This window comes from Ictidomys tridecemlineatus, chromosome 1 (assembly GCF_052094955.1).
Source record: "Ictidomys tridecemlineatus isolate mIctTri1 chromosome 1, mIctTri1.hap1, whole genome shotgun sequence".
NCBI classification, from domain to species: Eukaryota; Metazoa; Chordata; class Mammalia; order Rodentia; family Sciuridae; genus Ictidomys; species Ictidomys tridecemlineatus.
The window spans coordinates 24,937,448-24,953,227 of NC_135477.1; the positions used below are offsets into that span (position 1 = coordinate 24,937,448).

The 15,780-nt window shown below is 37.0% G+C and overlaps 1 protein-coding gene and 1 pseudogene across 9 annotated transcripts in view; one reads left to right on the top strand and one right to left on the bottom strand.

Moving 5' to 3' along the window:
- Positions 1-15,780, bottom strand: part of Gbf1 (golgi brefeldin A resistant guanine nucleotide exchange factor 1) — a 125,228-nt gene that overhangs the window by 76,781 nt on the left and 32,667 nt on the right. The window lies entirely within an intron of this gene.
- On the top strand, positions 11,851-12,467 carry LOC144365973 (cyclic AMP-dependent transcription factor ATF-4 pseudogene; annotated as a pseudogene).

Consider the following 15,780-nt stretch of genomic DNA (forward strand, 5'->3'; position numbering starts at 1 on the left):
AAGCTATGTCACATTGACGAAATCATGACCTGGTTTTACTTTCTTTTGTAAGACAAGCTGGCAAGAACAGACTCATTAATTACAAATGAAAGGTCAGCCTAAAAGTTTGTGGTGGTCCATAGATGTGCTTTATAACTGAAACATATATTTTTAAGTGAATCACTAAAGGATGCATATCCCTTAGAATCAGAAGTGTTTTAGATTTTTTTCAGATTTTGGGATATTTGCACATGCATGCTGACATACATTAAGAATGCAACCCAAGTCTAAATACAAAATTGATTTATGTTTCATATATACCTTGTATATAGCCTAAAGGTAATTTTATACAATATTTTTAGTAATTTTGTGGTTTTTAAAAAAATTATTTATTTATTTTTAGTTGTAGATGGACACAATGCCTTTATTTTATTTGTTTATTTTTTATGTGATGCTGAGGATTGAACCCAGTGCCTCACAGATGCTAGGCAAGCGTTCTACCACTGAGCCACAACCCCAGTCCCAATTTTCTGAGTTTTGATGGCAACCTATCACATGAAGTCAGGCGTGGAATATTTCCTACTAGTGGCATCATGTGGCTCAAAAAGTTTTGGATTTTCAAGCATTTTGGGTTTCAGGTTTTCTCATTAGGGATGCTTAATTTGTATCCACTACTTAATATAAATATTTATGCTGGGCGCAGTGGGGTACGCCTATAATCCTAAATCGGCAGGCTGAGGCAGGATTCCAGGTGTGAGCCCAACCCAGGCAACTTAGTAGACCCTGTCTCACAATAAAACAGAAAGGTCTGGGAATGTAGCTCATTGATAGAGTGCTTGTCCAACATGTACAAGGACCTAGATACAATCCCCAGCACTACACATGCACATAAAAGAATATAAATATTTATTTGAGTATGCTGATAAATTTAATAGAACACACTAAATTAATAAACATTTAGGATAACAAATACGTATTTATTAAAGTGAATATACTATTAAGGCTCTAGCGGCAACCCTTAATCAGTACAGCTAATAGAACTAACTGCCTTTGTTCTAGCCTAACCTGAATTCTTTTTCTCCTTATTTTAACACTCATCTCCAAGGAGACAAGGTTTTGAACCATACAATTCTTTGATTGATTGATTGATTAGGGTACGGAGAAATTAATCTAGGGGCACTGAGGAATCCCCAGCCCTTTTTATTTTTTATGTTGAATGAGGATCTCCCAAGTTGCTGAGAATGACCCTGAACTTACAATCCCCCTGCCTCATCCTCCCAAACTGTTAGTTTTACAGGTGTATACCACCATGCCCAGCTATAATTATTTTTTAAAACAATTGTTATGAAAATTTTCAAAATTATATAAAAGTAAATAGACTAACAAACTCCCAAGTACCCAAACCCAACCTCAATAATTAGCAACTCAGGGCTAACCTGAAGTCTCTTCCAGTCCTAAGATAATTTGATTCTTGTAATAGAGAAACAAAAAAAACTCAACTAGATTGTGTTTAAGGTAAGAAAAAAAAAGAAGAAAAAGAAGTAGAAATACAAGGTTGTTAACTAGAAATAGAGAAATAAATTCCAAAAGAATCTACTAAAGGAGATGAAAGGTATTGCCCCTAGGAGCAGATGACAGAAAGGGTAGGTGTTGGGGACTGCTATTCCACATACTTGAGCTTACCTCCCAAGATTGTTTTGAGGCTTAACTGACATTATATATATATGTTATACATGGGCACAATATCTTTATTTTGTTTATTTATTTTTATATGGTGCTGAGGATCAAACCCAGGGTTTCACACGTGAGAGGCAAGCACTCTACCGCTGAGCCACAAACCCAGCCCTTAACTGATATATATTAATGCAAAAAACGTAAGAGTTTTTTCTGTTGTTGTCGTTTTATTTTGGTTTTTGGCACTAAGGATTAAACTGAGGGACCCACCACTGAGTGACATTTCCCAGCTCTTTTTATTTTGAGACAGGGCCTTGGTAAATTACTGAGGCTACCCTTGAACTTGTAATCCTCCTGTCTCAGTTTCCTGAGTCTCTGGGATCACAGGCCAACGTGCCTGACTGTAAGATATATATATATATTTTTTTTTAGAGAGAGAGAGAGAGAGACAGAGAATTTTAATATTTATTATTTTAGTTATCGGTGGACACAACATCTTTGTTTGTATGTGGTGCTGAGGATCAAACCCGGGCCGCACGCATGCCAGGCGCTACCACTTGAGCCACATCCCTAGCTATTTTAATGAAAAAAAGGTTAGACCAAAATAGATGAGGTTCACTTGACATTTGTGCAAAATTAATCAATTTTAAGAATTACTGAAATTTTTAAGAGATCCAAAAACCTTGGAATTATTCACTTGAAAGTAAATGACCATTACAAGACTATATGATAAATTTATAGCAGAGTTTATTTGAAAACTGGCTTAATTGAACAACAAAAAGACAAAGGGAATTGTAGACTATCTTAAAAGGCACAGAAGCAAATATTGTGTATATTCTCCTCTTTAAATTGTATTCTGTGGGCTGGGGATGTGGCTCAAGCGGTAGCCCGCTCGCCTGGCATGCGTGCAGCCCGGGTTGGATCCTCAGCACCACATACAAACAAAGATGTTATGTCTGCCGAAAACTAAAAAATAAAACATTAAAAAACTCTCTCTCTCTCACATACACTCTCTCTTAAAAAAAATAAATATTTAAAAATTCCCCCCCCCAAAAAAATAATAAATAAATAAATTGTATTTTGTAATATTCCAACATTGAATTTTCATTACAAGTAAATTGTAATGACAATTCATATGGAACAAATGCCCACTGAAAATATTTCCAAACTTCTGTGAGAGGACAACATACACAAACAATCTTAGGACTTCAGGTACTTTAGAGCTAATTTAGTCCAATTTTCTTATTTTAGAGAAGAAAAGAGAAAACCCAAAGAAGAAAATATTAGGAACTAGGGCTTAGAAAAAATTCAAGGATGATGGGTATATAACTCTGCATAGAGTCCAATGAAAATGACCATGGTAGCCTATAATAGAGGTAAAACAGGATCTTTGTCAAAGGTGAGAATGACAATTACTAAGTCACCACCTCTTCTTTCATATGATCAATCCATTCACAGCAATGGTACCATGGTGAAGGAATAAAGACAAGACATTTCATTGTTTAGAATTCTATTTTCTTATTTAGGAATCTAATAAATTATTTCTAGGGCTGGGCCTGTAGCTCAGTGGTAGAATGCTTGCCTCGTATTTGTGAGGCCCTGGGTTCGATCCTCAGCACCACATAAAAATAAATATATTTAAAAATGGGACATTTATCTTTAAAAAAAAAAAAGAAAAGAAAGAAATTATTTCTAATTAGTTTTCCCCCCCTAGTTAAAACAAGTTTTTACACCCAACAAGAGGCTGAACTGATAAGTGTCAGCTCTTTTCACTTTCCTGAGGGCTGAAAGAGTAACATTTTCTCTTGAAGTCCTAATGGCCCTTCTCCATGGTCAACTAGAAAATAACTTAGAGAAGACAATAAAAGTAAACTAATTCCTATTTCAAAGTACAAAGCTAGATCTTAGGGTATTTATAGATATGGTGTCACTCTTGACCTCATCTCCCCTCCTTACATCTTAGATTCCTACTCTCCACAAACACTGCTGCTCCCAAGCACACTCTTGAGCCAAAAGCTCATTCAGGAACTCTCATTTCTACACTTCAAGCACCAATAAACTAGTTGATGCATAAGCAACTTTCTGTAAGGATCAAAGATACCTAAGATAAAACTAGCCCAAAATAATATGAAAAAGATTAAAAAAGATACTGGCAATAAATAGGATTTGATACAAACCTGAGAGAATACTATTCAGTTTCTGTCAAATATGTAGCAAAAGAGAACAGATAATGAAAAGCCCCAACAGTAAAACACTTGAGAAAATGCTAGTAATTAAAGCAAAACAAATTGTAAAGGCATCATGTTGTCTATTAAATTAGCAAAGATAAATACGTTATAAATTCAATTTAGGATGTAGCACAGCTATAAGATGTAGTCATCTTACTAATGGTACAATTATTCATTTAAAAAAATTAAAAATAAAAACAATGTTACAGAACAAATTAAAAATTAAAGAATAGCCAACATATGGCATTCTAATTCAATATATTTTATATTATCATTAAAGATGATAAATATATCAGTATACGCATGGTAAATTTTGTGTGAAATTATGTTAAATGATAAAAATAATGGGCTGGGGATATGGCTCAAGCAGTAGCGGGCTCGCCTGGCATGCGTGTGGCCGGGGTTCGATCCTCAGCACCACATACAAACAAAGATGTTGTGTCCGCTGAATACTGAAAAATAAATAATAATAATAATAATAATAATATGGCTTTTTTGGGGGGGATAACCAGGGATTGAACCTAGGGGTACTCAACCATAGAACAACATCCCCAGCCCTTTTTGTATTTTATTTAGAGACAAGGTCTCACTGAGTTGCTTAGAGCCTCACTAAATTGCTAAGGCTGGCTTTGAACTCATGATCCTCTTGCCTCAGCCTCCTGAATCATTGGGATTATAGGTGGGCACCAACATGCCTCACTAATATGGCATATTGATTAAACTATTAAATTATGTCTATACAATGATAAGGATTAGAGGAAGTAAATAGTGATTTTTATGGTACAAATGGTTTTGTCCTTATTTGCCTGCTGTTACTTTTATTGATTGACTGACTTACCTTTTTTTAAAATCTTTTTTTTTTTTTTTTTTTTTAGTACTGGGGATTGAACCCAGGGCTTTGAGTATGTGAGGTAAATCCTCTGGCATTGAGCTTCATCCCCATCCCTTTTTAAATTTTACTTTGAGAGAGGGTCTCACTAAGTTGCTGATGCTGGCCTCAAACTTACAATCCTTCATCAGTCTCCCAAGTAACACCCGGCTGTTATTTTATTTATAGTTATAGTATGTTACCTTTATTCCATAGAGTTAGATACAATTTTGGATCCTCTCTGATTCTAAGCCAAAATACAAACAAAAACACCCAGTGGATTTTCTCAGGCATGAATTTTTAGATTAAAAAAAAAATGGCCATGAACAGTGGCATTCACCTGAAATTATAGCAATTCAAGAGACTAAGGTAGGAGGATCGAAAGTTAAGGGCCAGCCTTAGCAACTTAGCAAGGTCCTAAGCAACTTAGCAATATCCTGTCTCAATAAAAAAATAAAAAGGACTATGGATGTGGCTCAGAGGCACAGGGTTCAATCCCTAGGACCCACACCCAAAACCTTTATTATCTCAGTGAACATCTGAAATTTTCCATTTAACTTCCTGCAAGGCCAGCCTCCAAGAGGACTTACAATGACTTTGTGTAATCACTTTGCATATGTATCAGGGTTGGTTTTCTGACCAAAACTGTATGGCAAAAGGGGTGGTATGTTACTTCTGAGGCTGGGTTGGACAAGAAAGTATAGCTTCAAGGCTGGAGTTAAAGCTCAGTGTACAGTGTGTGCTTAGCATGTGTGAGGTACTGGTATTTGATACTCAGCACCACAAAAGATAAAAGAAAAAGTTTGGCTTCTGCTCTCTCTCTCTCTGATCATTTGCCTCAGAGAACACCAGCTTTCATGTTGTCAGAAGCTCTACTGAGAGGCCCATGTTATAAGGACTGAGGCTTCTAACCAATAGCCATGTGAATGAGCTTGGAAATGGATCCTCCAGGTCAGTCAAACATTCAAATAACTAAATCCCTGGTTGATACCTTGAGAAACACTAAGCCAAAAAAGACACTAGCTAATCAGCACCCAGATTCATGACCATCAAAAATTGAAACAAAACAAAAAAAAATTTTTAGGCTCCCATGTCTTGTGATAATTTGTTATACAGAAATAGATAACATGAAAACATAATATCAGACTAAGGAAATTTGTTGGGGAAACTATAAGATAATATCATGATTTTATCTGCTGGATAAGAAAATTATCAAATTATAAGTGGTGGAGCTGGGGTTGTGGCGCAGCAGTAGCACACTTGCCTATGCGTGAGGCACTGGGTTCGATTCTTAGTACCACATAAAAATAAAGGTCCATCAACAACTAAAACAATATATACTAAAAAAAAATATAAGTGGTCTATTGCCTAAGACAGCACTAAAAGCTAAAGAAGAGTCTTCACTGGAGGGAATAAAATGTCCATCTCTTCCAACACTAATCTAAGGACTGTTACAGTTAAAATGGCCCCAACAAAAAAGTCCAGCACAGTCCCCTTTCAATAGTTTTATTACCTATCCTGCTGCCTAAATGTGGGGTTAAAGGTAGGTTTCCTATACAAGGAAGCCACTATGAGGGTGTTATCTCAGAGCAATCAAGGGTTAAAGTTGAAGCAGCAAATTTATCCCTAGAGATATATGCCTGGCACTAAGCTGAGATTCACAAGATTCGCCCTGAGTTTTCCTTACCTCTAAATGCTGGGATAACTGATGCTCACTGAATTCCGATATTTGTATGAATAAAAATGAAGGGATTTAGCAAATCTTGTTCCTGCACACAGTTGTCAAAAAAAATCTGACCTTTACAACAGGAAAAAGAGGGGGGATTTAAAGATTTAAAGAAGAGGCAGTGACTGTCTGATGTATAACAAACCTTTGAAAAATTATGAAGCAGTGAAAATCCCCTACAGGTCCCGACAAAATGTGTCCAATTTGCATTCCAGCAAAGCTTTCTATACATACCAGTTGGCTCCTATGTGTACTTCCAGGCAAATAAATCCTGGGGAATAATCCCACTGGGACCTAAGTCTGATCTCTGATATATTACTGCTACATAACTCTAGACCTTCCTTCACAAACTGCCTTTTTGGTTCCAAATAACTAAATCAAAGTCATCCCGATAAGCTTTGAAAACAGGGAATGTGAGGAGTGGTTTAATGAATGTTACAACTCAACCTATTATAGACCATGGTATATTATGGGAAGAGGGAAAAAAAAAAAAAACTCATGCTTTTACATCCCCAAATCTCTCAAGACCAAATCCAGACATACCTGTCATTCATCACACCTGACAATAAAGCCTTATTCAAAGTATGACTCTGTTTGATCAAATGGTTAGGACGCATTTGCAAACCCAACACCAGTATGTATTGGTGGGTGGAGGGGTATAGTAAGATTATTTTTGTTTATTTTGAAACTTGTTTAATTTTTAAAAAGGTAATCAATGGTAGCAATAACACAGAAATGTATTCTGATTTATAATATTTCAAGGAAAAAATAGAGTAAACACATTAAATAGCAAAAAATAATTTTTCTAAAAGTTAGAAGAATAGCTCAACATATAAATGAGAGAAAACAGTGTCAAGAAGAAAAATGGAGGGGCTGGGGTCATAGATCAATGGTAGAGCACTTGCCTAGCATGTGCAAGGCACTGGGTTTGATTCTCAGCACCTCAAATATATATATATAGCTAGATTTCTAGAGAAAACTGAGAGAACTAGAAATTTCAATGCCTAAGATTCCTGCTTCAGCTTTCTCCTTCCACAAAAACAAAATAATTTCATAAGAGAAAAATAAATTTAGAGAAGACACACCAAAATCATAGTGACTACTATTAGACAAATCATAAACATATAGATACAACAAATAGAAACTGGTGAACTAAAAAAGAGAAGGGTGGGCTGGGATTATAGCTCAGTGGTAGAGCATGTATATTATACAAATAAGGCCCTGGATTCAATCTCTGACACTATAAAACAGATAAGTAAATAAGTAAGTAGTGGAGTAACAACTGAAATCAATTTATATAGTACCTTAAAAAGAACTAATCACTTATCAGGAATTAGAGCAATCCCCTCTTCTGAAGGTATTCCACAAACAGGTGAATAAACTGGCAATCTGTAAGCAAACTGAGCATCCTGTATAGTCAGCAAGACCAGCCCATTGCCTAGTCCAGGATTCTGATGGCAGATGAACACAGAAATGCTATCTTCTCCCAAGATCCAAAGTAACTAACCTTTTTTGTTATTAAGTCATATTTCAATCCTGTCTAGGCACCAAGAATAAGCTATTGTCACTATGTTTGAGGAAATTTTTGGAAGAAAGACATTATTTTGCACAGAAGTTAAAACCTCAGTACCTTATTTAACTCAGAAGAACCATCCAGTTACTTCAAGAGAAGCATGCCAGGAAATGCATAAGAACCAGAAAGAAGCAAGGTACAGAGGTACATACCTGTAATCTCAGCTGCTCAGGAGGCTGAGACAGGAGGATTGTAAATTCAAGGCCAGCCTCACAAATTTAGTGAGGCCCTACACAACTCAGTGAGACTCTGTCTCAAAAAAATTTTTTTTTTATTGTTGGTCGTTCAAAACATTACACAGTTCTTAATACATCATCTTTCACAGTTTGATTCAAGTGGGTTATGAACTCCCAACTTTACCCCGTATACAGATTGCTGTATCACATCAGTTACCCTGTCTCAAAATTTAAAAAAAAAAAAATTTTTAAAGGGCTGAGAATGTAGCTCAGTGATTAAGTATCACCAGGTTAAATCCCATGTACCAAAAATAAACAAATAAACAAAACTCTATTATCAAAGTCCTAATCAGTCTCAAAAACTTTTGGAGCTTTAAAAAACAAAAGCAAGAGGCTGAGATTGTGGCTCAGTGGTAGAGCGCTCATCTAGCACATGAGTGGCCCTGGGTTCGATCCTCAGCACCACATAAAAATAAATAAATAAAATAAAGGTATTGTGTCCAACTACTTCTAAAAAAACAAATATTAAAACCAAAAAAAAAAAAAAAAAACAAGAGCTAGAGCTGTAGCTCAGTGGTAGAGCACTTGCCTGGCATGCGTGAAGCCCTGGGTTCAAACCTCAGCACCACATATAAAAGATCCATTTACAACTAAAAAATATTTTTAAAAATGGCCTCTGTTGTTAAAAAAAAAAAAAAGCAAAACAAACAAAAAAAAGTGTTGATGAGGATGTAGAAAAAATGGAAACCCTTGTGCACTGGTTTATGAAAGTAGTTCAGCTGCCAAGGAAACCTATTTCATAGTTCCTCAAAAAGTTAAACATAGAATTACCATAAGGTGGGCCAGGGATATAGCTCAACTGGTAGAGTGCTTGCCTTGCATGCACAAGGCAATGGGTTCAATCCCCAGCACCATAAAAAAAAAAAAAAAAAAAGAATTACCATGTGGCCCAGGAATTCCATTCCTAAGTATACATTCAAAAGAACTGATATATATATATACAGATAAATGCATTACTAGCCAAAAGGTGGAAGCGATCTAAATGTCCTTCAGTGGATGAATAGATAAACAAATTCTGATAACACATACAATGGAATATTATTCAGCCATAAAAAGAATGACAGATTTATTCATACTTTAGCACGGATAAATCTCAAAGAGTGAAGTGAAAGAAGTCAGACACAAAAAGCACATTATTACATGATTACAATGAAATGAAATATCCAGAACAGGTAAATCAATAAAAAGAGAAATGCAGATTGTTGTTACCAGCCATCGGGTGCAGGAGAAACCCAGGACTACTTGCTTAATCAGTAAAGGATTAAAAATCGGTACAGATTTGGGATTGTGGCTCAACGGTAGAGCACTCACCCAGCATGGGCAGGACCTGGGTTCGATCCTCACAGCCACATAAAAAAATAAAAGTCATTGTGTTGTGTCCATCTACACCTAAAAAATAAATTTTAAAAAAATGGGTACAGAATTTCCTTTTGGGATAATGAAAATGTTTTGGAACCAGACAGAGGTAATGGTTGTACAACTTTGTAAATGTATTAAATGCTACTAAGCTGTTCGCTTTTAAATGGTTAATCTTATGTTATATAAATTTCACCTCAATTTTTTAAAAAGTTTTGAAAATTAAAAATTCTCTTATCTCTAATTTAACATTTATTATATTTTTAGGTGTAGACCCCCCCCCCCGTGCTAGGTGAGCACTCTATCGATGAGCCACAATCCCAGCCCTTGACTTTATTTTTCTAAAGCACTTTAATGGAATATAAGCTTCCCTTCTGGGAAACCATGAGCAAGTTCTAGTTAAAGCCCATGGTGTTTCCTCTGCAGCCTTTTTTTTTGTTTTTAATTTTATGACTCTATTTTATTTGTTTATTTTTATGTGGTGCTGAGGATTAAACCCAGTGTCTCACACATGCTAGGTAAGCACTCTACAACTAAGTCACAACCACAGCCCTCCTCTGTAGCTTTTATATAGAGTCACCTCAGTCTATGGCGCAGCCACTTTGGATTCTTGCAAAAGTGAAATATACCTGAGTAGCCTTCTACTTAATAAATTGGTTGCCACAAGGAATGTCAGTGAGCCTTCTGTCTGTATTCTGACTACAGGCTTAATGAAACTTAGCTTCTTCAGTCAGCTACAAACTCCTGCTTGGACACTCTTACATCTACTGAACCCTCATGAAAATTTCACATGATATGAAACCACACTAAGGAATTTTCCACTCCTCCATCAGAGCTCAATTCTGAGTTTTCTGGAGAAACAGGTACTTCATTGTCTCCTGTCTTGCATTCTGAACAAGAGATTCTCTCCAATGCATTTCTTCTATCAAAGACAGCTAAAATCTCACCAATGGACGTGATTTTCTCAAAGAGGCACTTTGAACACTCATTCTTTTTTTGTTTGTTTGTTTTTTGTGGTGCTGGGGATTGAACCCAGGGCCTTGTACATATGAGGCAAGTACTCTACCAACTCAGCTATACCTCAGCCCCATGTATACTCATTCTTTTTTTTTTTTTTATTGGTTGTTCACAACATTACAAAGCTCTTTTTTTTTAATATTTATTTTTTAGTTATTGGCGGACACAACATCATTGTTTGTATGCGGTGCTGATGATCGAACCCGGGCCGCACGCATGCCAGGCGAGCGCGCTACCGCTTGAGCCACATCCCCAGCCCCCAAAGCTCTTGACATATCATATTTCATACATTAGATTGAAATGGGTTATGAACTTCCAATTTTACCCCAAATGCAGATTGCAGAATCACGTCGGTTATACATCCACATTTTTACATAATGCCCAATTAGTAACTGTTGTATTCTGCTACCTTTCCTATCCCCTACTCTCCCCCCTCCCCTCCCTATACTCATTCTTTACACTGTCTCTTTCACATTTTTCTCTTTCAAACTGTTGAGGCAAAAACATTTTCAGAATTTGAAGTTCATCCTGTGGTGTTTAATACTACAGAAAACTGTTGTCACTTTTGCACTCTTCAATAATATTCCAACAGAAGGTCTCCGTTACCTGTGCCTTAAGACTCCTATAACTGGTGGTTTATAATTCTTTCCCATCCCCATCCCACTCCATGATGCCATGAAAATACACAAAACACAAGCTTCTTGAAATTCTTATTGTTTTTGATATTAATATTTCCACAGCTTCCTTTTGGGAAAAAGTAAGGTCTTTCCCAGCTTCAGTTAACCAAAGAGGGCAATAGTCACTATCAAAGAGTCCCAAACCTACCTCTTTGCTCACAATTTTACATAATAAAAGCATAAAATGAGAACTACCCCTTTTCTCATTAACTTAAAAACAAACTGCTCTAATAAAAAGTGATTGTTAATGATATCAATAAATACTTACTTTCTATCAGCTTAAATAAGATCACTTTCCCTATTAGGATCCAGGTACTAGCTTTACATCTCTAGGCAATATGTGCTATTCCCTCCCTTAAGATCTGATGATGCAGGCGCTAGGCTGTAGCTCAGTGGTGGAGCACTTGCCTAGTATGTGTGAGGTAGTGGGTTCAGTCCTTAGTACCACATAAAAATAAACAAAATAAAGGCACCTTTTCCATCTACAACTACAAAAAAAAAAAAAAAAAAGACCTAATGGTTTATGCTTTGGCCACATTAGATGACATATGTGATCTCTTTGCCCCGCCCCCCCAGTCCAGGAAACTATTACGGAGCACCCCACCCCTACCAATAGTGATCCTAAACAGACCAGGTTGTCCCTTCACATTCTTGCAATCTCTTTCCCTTTCCCCAGGGGTCCACTAAAGATCATTCCTTTACAATAGAGCTAGGCAGTGAAATAGATACCTCTGAGGGAGAGAGGAAGCCTGACTATTACTTATGGTATCATGATCCCTCAGGGTGTAAAGGAGGAAGATGCCTCCTCAGGTAATGACAGTGGCATCTGTATGAGCCCAGAGTACTACCTGGGCTGTCCCCAGCATAGCCCTTCTACTTCCAGAGGCTCTCCTAATGTCAGCCTGCCATCTCCAGGTGTCCCTTGTGGTTCTAACCACCCCAAACCTTATGACCCTCCTAAAGTTAAGAGGGTAGTACCAAAAATAAAAGGCGAGAAGTTGGATAAAAAGTTGAAAAAAATGGAGCAAAATAAGACAGTAGCCACCAGGTACTGCCAGAAGAAGAGAGCAGAACAGGAGGCTCTCACTGGTGAATCTAAAGAACTAAAAAAGAACATGGGCTAGGTTTGTGGCTCAGTGGTGGAGTGCTTGCCTAGCATGTGTGAGGCACTGGGTTCGATTCTCAGCACCACATATAATTAAATAAATAAAATAAAGGTCCATCAACAACTAATAAAATATTGAAGAAGAAGAAGAAAAAGAAGAAGAGGAAGAGGAGGAAGAGGAGGAAGAGGAGGAGGAGGAGGAGCAACAACAACAACAAGGCTCTGAAAGAGAAGGCAGAGTCTCTAGCCAAGGTTTTCCAGTATCTGAAAGATTTGTTAGAAGAGGTCCACAAGGCAAGGGTGGGCGGGGAAGAGTCCCTCAGTGGGGTAGTAAGGAGTGCCGTTGCTTGTACTTAGGTGTCTCATTCTGAAGCTATGTTATAACAAATTATTTTGTAGTAAAAAACAAAAACAAAAACAAAAACTGATTGTTTGTACCTCCACTGTTTCTACCGCACTGAGATAATTATTTGACAGTAAGATCATTAGTAACATACCACTTTACCTCTCCTCCCCTTTTCCCCTCACTTATCCCTCTGCATGGGACACTCTGTACTAGTACTTGCCAGGTCTTGCTGGATTTTTAATTTTTCTTCTCTCAGCACTGCAATTCTATGAATCTCCTGACCCCAAGCCAGAACTTTAGCCTGTCTAATTGGATACTGGAACTGAAAACTTCACATTCCTTATTTCCACCTAGTTATTTCCACACATGCTAGACAACCTGGTTGTATTAATATATATGTTATGCTCTTGACAAACCTTCCTATTGAATCTCGTGCTCAACAACAGGGACCAAAGGCAGTCTAAACTCTGCTGCCAGAGAACAGGTCTTCTGGATAACCAGCCTAGGATTTTCTATGATCACCTCCTGTTAGACATAGCAGAATGACCAAGAAAAAGGGTTCCCCCCCCCAGATTTGTGATTAAAATAATATCGTTAATTTGCACCAAGTAGCAAAAGGGTCCAGGAAGAAGCTATATTGATGTCTCTTGTTCTTCTTCTGCAAATAGCTCACCTGAAGGTTAGTGCTAATTCTGTGCTTATACACAAAAAAAACAACATAAATTACCTCATCACTTTTTCACAAGTCATAATCACATTGTAATAGAAAATTTTACTGGGGATGGGGATATAGAGTGCTTGCCTCAGATGTACAAGGCCCTGGGTTCAATCCCTAGCACCACCAAAAAAAGAAAAAGAAAATTTTACTGAAAATGCTATTAACCTCCTTGGTGCCTGAGTTTTATCTATAAAAGGAAAACATATGGGGCTGGGGCTGTAGCTCAGTGGCAGAGCACTTGCCTAGCATGTGTGAGGCACCGGGTTCGATCCTCAGCACCACATAAAAATTAACAAAATAAAGGCATTCATTCTGTCCATCTACAAGTACAAAAAAAATTTTTAAAAAAAGGAAAATGTAATCTATTTGGTAGATATTATGAAACTTAAATGATAAAAACACAGGCAAACTGTCATAACCAAGAAGAACCTAAAAAGACATGACAACTAAATATAATATGATCTGGAACAGAAAAAGGCCATTAGGTTAAAGCCAAGAAAACAGGAATCAAGTATGAACTTAAATTAATAATAATATAGCAAGAAGAGTGAAGCAAGTGGCATCACTATACCAGACCTTAAACTATACTACAGAGCAATAATAACAAAAACAGCATGGTATTGGCACCAAAATATACTTGTGGACCAATGATACAGAAAAAGGAAACAGATACTGACCCACATAATTACAGATATCTTATAATAGACAAAGGTGCCAAAAACATACATGGGAGAAAAGATAGCCTCTTCAACAAACGGTGCTAGGAAAACTGGAAATCCATATGCAACAAAATGAAATTAAACCCCTTTCTCTCACCATGCACAAAACTCAACTAAAAGTGGATCAAAGACCTGGGTTAAACCAGAGACACTGAATCTATTAGAAGAAAAAATAGGCCCAAATCTCCATCTTGTCAGATTAGGCCCCAACTTCCTTAATAAGATTCCTCTAGTGCAAGAATTAAAATCAAGAATCAATACATAGGATGAATTCAAACTAAAAAGCTTCTTCTCAGCAAAAGAAACAATCAGTTAGGTAAATAGAGAGCCTACAATTTGGGAACAAATTTTTACCACATGCATTTCAGATATAGCACAAATCCCTAGGATACATAAAGAACTCAAAATTGTTAACACCAAAAAACCCCCAAATAACCCTATCAATAAGTGGGCCAAGGAACTGAACAGACACTTCTCAGAAGATGATATACAATCAATCAACAAATATATGAAAAGATATTCATTATCTCTAGCAATTAGAGAAATGCAAATCAAAACTAAGATTTTATCTCACTCCAGTCAAAATGGCAGCTATGAAGAATACAAACAATAATAAATGTTGGTGAGGATGTGGGAAAAGGCACACTCATACATTGTTGGTGGGACTGAAAATTGATGCAGTATGGAGATTCCTTGGAAAGCTAGGAATGAAACCACCATTTGACCCAGCTATCCCACTCCTCCATCTATACCCAAAGGATCTAAAAACAGCATACTACAGGGACACAGCCACATCAATGTTTATAACAGCACAATTCACATACCTAAACTGTGGAACCAACCTAGATGCCCTTCAGTAGATGAATGGGTAAAGAAAATGTGGTGTATATATACATAAAAGAATATTATTCAGCACTAAAAGAGAATAAAATCATGGCATATGCAGGTAAATGGATGAAGTTGGAGTGCTAAGTGAAGTTAGCCAATCCCAAAAAAACAAATGCCAAATGTTTTCTCAGATTCAAGGATGCTGATTCATAATGTGGGTGGTGGGGGGCATGGGAGGATTAGATGAACTCTAGATAGGGCAAAGAAGAAGGAGGGGAAGGGAGGGGGTATGGGGGGAGGAAAGACGGTGGAGTGAGATGGACATCATTACCTTAAGTTCATGTATGAAGACACAAAGGGTGTGACTCTCTTTTGTGTACAACCAGAGATATGAAAAATTGTGCTCTATGTGTGTAATGTGAATTGGAATGCATTCTGCTGTCATATATAAATTAAAATTTTAAAAAGGGAAAAAGTTGGGCTGGGGATGTGGCTCAAGCGGTAGTGCGCTCGTCTGGCATGCATGCGGCCCGGGTTCGATCCTCAGCACCACATACCAACAAAGATGTTGTGTCCGCCGAGAACTAAAAAATACAAAATGTTGAAAATTCTCTCTCTCTCTCTCTCTCCTCTCCTCTCACTCTCTCTTTAAAAAAAAAAAAAAAATGGAAAGATATCCCCCATTTAAACAAAAAAAAGGGGAAAAGTTAAAAAACATAGTAAATAAAAA